This window comes from Sus scrofa, chromosome 6, assembly GCF_000003025.6.
Source record: "Sus scrofa isolate TJ Tabasco breed Duroc chromosome 6, Sscrofa11.1, whole genome shotgun sequence".
Lineage (NCBI taxonomy): Eukaryota > Metazoa > Chordata > Mammalia > Artiodactyla > Suidae > Sus > Sus scrofa.
Genome location: NC_010448.4, coordinates 60,342,652 through 60,348,690, shown reverse-complemented (window position 1 = coordinate 60,348,690; position 6,039 = coordinate 60,342,652). Strand labels below are relative to the sequence as shown.

At 45.4% G+C, this 6,039-nt stretch overlaps 1 protein-coding gene across 2 annotated transcripts in view; it reads left to right on the top strand.

Annotated features, from left to right (window-relative positions):
- The window catches only part of NLRP13 (NLR family pyrin domain containing 13), a 62,872-nt gene continuing 58,654 nt past the window's right edge, over positions 1,822–6,039 (top strand). For both annotated transcript variants that reach the window (XM_021095072.1, XM_013998823.2), the window contains exon 1: positions 1,822–1,907. The gene's annotated coding sequence lies outside the window, so the exon portion shown is untranslated. The remainder of the gene's footprint in view (positions 1,908–6,039) is intronic.

Here is a 6,039-nt window from a genome sequence, read left to right as displayed (position 1 = left end):
TTGTTCACATGTGCATCGCCCCTCTTGGGAGGGTAATTTTACTGAGCACAAGGAGGGTTTCTGTACCACCAGGACCTGATGGAGATGCCACAGCAACAGGCTTTGTCGAAAGGGAAACCCAGAGACAGAGCCAGCAGGAAAATCTCTCTCTCACACCCACAAATACATATACCCGAACACCCACATGTCGGACATCGTTCTCCCGTGGAATCTTTGTGTTTTCTGATATTTCATCATGTCATCTGTGCATATAGTTTAATCTCATCCTTTCCAATTTTTAGGTCTCTAATTGCTTCCAAATCGCTAACTTACACTTAAAATTAGTTGCAGTTGTCAATTGCCTGGACCCCAGACCTATTAAAGTGGAAGGCTGGGCAGACCACGTGCTTTTACTTTCTGCTTTAGGAGATGGTTGTGATGGAAAGAACCAGGAAGAGGAATTCGCTTCAGGGGTGAGTTAAATTAGTTAAAATTCCTCATGTAATTGGCTAATACTGCCCATAGGACATTACATAGCGTTAAGCCTGTCTTGTCACATTCCTGGCTTTAGGGGAAAAGCTCTGGTTGTTTGTTTATTTGTCTTCTTAGGGCCACATTCATGGCACATGGAGGTTCCCAGGCTAAGGGTCTAATTGGAGCTGTAGCCACCAGCCTACACCACAACCACAGCCATGCCAGATCTGAGCCATGTCTGCGACCTACACCACAGCTCATGGCAACGCCGGATCCTTAACCCACTGAACGGGGCCAGGGATGGAACCCGCAACCTCATGGTTCCTAGATGGATTCGTTTCTGCTGTGAAACAGGGGGAACTCCCAGACAAAGCTCTTTGTTTATGATGGTTTGGTTTCAAGGGTGGTTTTCCTGACCTTGGGAGGAGAAATGGTCGCTAGATGTACTGGCTGCTGTGATTTCAGCTCAAAGGGTCTGGAAACCTCTCAACTTCCGATGTTCGGAAGGCCCCTCAGATGGTAGGAGAGGTACTCAGAGCAATGGGCTTGGCTGAGCTGGATGAGACCATTTACATCAGGGGAGCAGGGTTTTTGAAAAAAAATTTATTGAAACATAGTTGGTTTACAGTGAGTGTTGTGATAACTTCTGCTGTACACCCAAGTGATTGTTATACATTTATCCACCTCCATTCCTTTGTGTTTTTAAAAAATTTTTTATTAGAGAGTAGGTGATTTTCCAATACTGTGCCAGTTCCCGCCATACAGCATAGTGACCCGGTCCTACACATATATACACTCTTTTTCTCATACTCTCTTCCATCGTGTTCTGTCTCCAGAGACTGGATATAGTCCCCTGTTCTGTATACAGTAGGATGTCAAGCATATCCATTCTAATGTGGGATGGATGGGGCGTTGGGGTTGGTAGATGCCAACCATTGCACGTCCACCTGTTTTCAGACTCTTTACCCGTGTAGATCATCACAGAATATTGGGTAGAGTTCCCTGTGCTGGACAGCAGGTAACCACTGGTCTGTCATTACATATGCATCAGTATGCAAGTGCCCATCCCAAACTCCCAGTCCCTCTGTCCCCTTCCTTCCACTTTGGTAACCGTAAGTTTGTTTCCTAGGCCTCTGAGTCTGGGTCTGTTTGGTAAGTAACGGATGGCGTGGTTTTTCATTAGAAACCCAGCTCCGCCTCTCCTCTCCCAGCCAGGCATGATGGACACCTGGAGAGAAGCCTCGGCCATGATCTGCAGCAGCTGGGTCTTGTGGCCTCTTGACCAATCCCGAGTTAGGCTGGGACGGAGCGGGTGGGACGCCCAGGACAGAGCTGATAGGCGAGCGAGGGACCCCAGGGCCAATCACAGGCTGAGGGAGGGGTGGAGTTGGCTCCTCTTCTGAGGGTCCCGCATCGGGTCGGTGGAAGCTTGTAGGAGGTTAGACGTCTGGCTGGTAAGTGATGTCTCCTTTCTCTGTGGCTTCAGTCCTTTCTGTGGCTTCCCTCCACTTGTTGGAATCTTCTGGCATCTTTCCTTCCTTCCTTCCTTTGAGCTTCGAGGTATGATTGATATATGAAAAACACTGTACCTACTTAGCACATAGAACCAGATGAGTTTGAATATAGGCTCACACCACAATCAAGGGAATAGATTTAGCCATCATCTCCAGAAGTTTCTGTGTGTTTGTGTGTGTGTGTCTGCGTGTGTGTGGGGGGGCGACATTTAACATGAGACCTACCCTCTTAACAAAATGTTAAGGGTACAACACAGTGTGGCAGGCTCGAGGCACCTTGCTGTGCTGCAGATCCCCAGAACTAATTCATCTGGTGGAACCGAAACCTTCCATCGTGGGGTACACACGCAATAGGACTTTAGTTTTCCTTCGATAAAGAAGGAGACCCTTCCACTTGTGACAGTGTGGATGAAACCAGAGGAGGTTTTTCTCCGTGAGGTAAGCCAGCCCCAGAAAGGAAATGCTGTGGGCTTCCATGTCTGTGAGGTACAGAAAAGACTCACACTTTGGAAGCAGATGCGAGGCCTGTGGTCCCCAGGAGCTGGGGAGGAGAAATGAGAAGTCACTGTTGCTGGCGTTTCTTCATCAGCAGGAATCTCTTGCACCTGTGTCCTCCCGTTGAGGCTCCCTGCTTGCTTGGCCCGGGACATTCTCCAGGTCTTTGAGAAATGCCAGCTGAATGTCTCCCTTCTTGTATTCCCCCTCCTGGGTGTGGGCACCTGTTGTCCCTGACCAGTGCCCTCTTGGCCTCTGTGCACCCTCCCTGCCTGAGTCGGATGCAGCCTGTGACCCTCAGGATGGCCTTCCCTGGTCTCGCTTGCTCTGTGCTCAGTACAATCTCATGGCCCCTTGTCGGAGCCCTTCTCCTCAGGACACGCGACACCTGGTACTAATGAGGGTGGGTCCTCATGGCGCAGGGACCCCCTGGTGTGAATTTACCTGCTCACTCAGGCGTGCTTGGAACCTCGAGTCCATCCTGGGCTGCTTTCCCTGGTCATTCTTGGGCTTGCACAGAGAGGTGGAAAATTGTGTCCCCTGCCACAGGCTCCCAGCTGAAGCCAGACCAGGCAGTGCTCTGCCTTCTTGGTTCAGTGCAGCTCTCAGCCTCTCAAGAAGCATCCTTTCTTTGGGTCTATTTGGTGCCACTCTTGTGGGTGACATGGCTGTTGAACAACCCCAGGGGTAGTGCCAAAGTGCAATGTAACGTCCCCAAGCTCACGAAGGCTGTGATGTGCCTCACAAAACAAATAGGTGTCAGATAAATTTATTTTAATTTAATGCAATATTTTCATCTAGTCTTGTGTTTCAGTTGTATAGCCATGTCTCAGTTATACATAAATTCCAGCTTTTTCAGATTTTTTTTTGCCTTATTTTAGTACATAAGTTTGAATGGATTTCTCTGAGCTATACTGTAGGTCCTTGTTAATAATTTTATATATAATTGTGCACACATTAATGCCAGCCTCCTGATTTATCTGTCTTCCCCACATTTCCCCTTGGGTAACTGTAAGTTTGTTTTCAAAATCTGAGTCTTTTGCTGTTTTGTTAATAAGTTCATGTGTGTCATTTTAGAAATCAAATTCCACTTCAGTGGTATCGTGTGATGCATCTTTTTCTGTCAGACTTAGTATGAGCATCTCTTGTTGTATCCATGTTGCTGAAAAGGGCATTATTTCATTCTTTTTAGTGGCTGAATGGTATTCCATCATACATATATAGCACATACTCTTAATCTATTCTCTCTCGATGGACACTCAGTTTGCTTTCATGTCTTGGCTGATGTAAATTGAATAACGTGTCTTTAAAAAGAACCATACATGAAACAACCTGATGTGTTGATTGACAAATGTTGTGACCAGAGGCTTGAAGGACCCTAATTCTGTATTTTCTGTGGAAGCAATCATGCTACAGTCACTAATCGAGTGTTCTGGGGACTTGATAAGACATGAATACTGTGAATAATGAGAACTGAGTCTCGGGTATACTTGCGGTGGGAAATGATACACACTCAGTGGGCACCTCATGTGCACCCCACATACCTGGGAAGGTAGGATAGACGGAGGCAGATGAGGACTTTGTAAACACACATCTTGACAGCCCACATGTGAGCTTGTGAGATCTGCTCATTCTAGCCCGGAGGAGCTAATGTCACACTGTGACTCTGGCTGATAACATTGTATCACGTAGTGGAAATTGAGAAGCTAATGTCACACTGTGACTCTGGCTGATAACACTGTGTCATGTAGTGGAATTTGAGGAGCTAATGTCACACTGTGACTCTGGCTGATAACACTGTGTCACATCGTGGAAATTGGGGAGCTAATGTCACACTGTGACTCTGGCTGATAACACTGTCACGTAGTGGAATTTGAGGAGCTAATGTCACACTGTGACTGGCTGATAACACTGTGTCACATAATGGAAATGAGCTGAGAGGGTGAACATCAGTGTCTCACTGTACATGAGATTCCAGATGTAAGTGATATCAAATGGTATTTGTCTCTTTCCTTCTGACTGACTTCACTTAGTATAATAATCTCTAGATCCATCCATTTTGCTGCACATGTCATTATTTCATTCTTCTTGTGGTTGAGTAGTTTTCCATTCTGTATAGGTACCACTTCTTCATACATTCCTCTGTGGATGGACGTTTAGGTTGCTTCCACATCTTGGCTACTGTAAGTAGTGCTGCAGTGAACATTGGGGTGCATGTATCTTTTCAAATGAGAGTTTTCTCTGAATACATGCCCTGGAGTGGGATGGCTGGATCCTAAAACTTCTACATTTAGTTTTAAATGAACCTCTATGCTGTCCTCCATAGCAGTTGCACCAATGACTATTTCACCAACACTGTAGGAGAGTTCCCTCTTCTCCACACCCTCTTCAGCATTTATTGTTTGTAGACTTTTATTTATTTATTTATTTTTATTATTACTCAAATGAATTTATCGCATCTGTAGTTGTATAATGATCATAACAATCCAATTTCACAGGACTTCCATCCCACAACCCCAGCACATCCCCCCACCCCCCAAACTGTCTCCTCTGGAGACCATAAGTTTTTCAATGTCTGTGAGTCAGCATCTGTTCTGCAAAGTTCAGTCTGTACTTTTCTCAGATTCCACACATCAGTGAAAGCATTTGATGTTGGTGTCTCATTGTATGGCTGACTTCACTTAGCATGATAATTTCTAGGTCCACCCATATTGCTAAAAATGCTGGTATTTCATTCCTTTTAATGGCTGAGTAATATTCCATTGTGTATATGTACTATATCTTCTTGATCCACTCCTCTGTCGATGGACATTTAGGTTGTTTCCATGTCTTGGCTATTGCAAATAGTGCTGCCGTAAACGTCGGAGTACGTGTGTCTTCGCGAGTAGTGGTTTTCTTTGGCTAGATGTCCAGGAGTGGGATTGCTGGATCAGATGGTAGTTCTATTTTTAGTTTTCTGAGGAATCTCCATACTGCCTTCCACAGTGGTTGCATCAACTTACAATCCCACCAACAGTGTAATAGGGTTCCCTTTTTCTCCACACCCTCTCCAGCATTTATTGTTGGTAGATTTTTTGAAGATGGTCATTCTGACTGGTGTGAGGTGACACCTCATTGTAGTTTTTTTCCCTTTGTTTTTACAGCCACACTTATGGCATACGGGAAGTTTGAGGCCTCGGGGTTGAATCAGAGTTGCAGCTGCAGGCCTATGCTACAGCCATGGAAACGTAGGATCTCAGCCACATCTGCAATCTTTGCTGCACCTTGCAGTGATGCTGGATCTGTAACCCACTGGGCAAGGCCAAGGATTAAACATGCATCCTCGTGGACACTATGTTGGATTCTCAATCCACTGAACCACAATGGGAACTCCTCATTGTGGGTTTGACTTGCATTTATCTAATAATTAGCAACGACGAACATCTTTTTATGTGTCTGTTTGTCTTCTTTGGAGAAATGTCTGTTTAGGTCTTCCATCCATTTTTCTTCTTTTTTTTTTTGTTACTGAGTTGTATGAGCTGTTCATATATTTTGGAAATTAAGCTCTTGCAACAGCATGGCTTGCATATATTTTCTC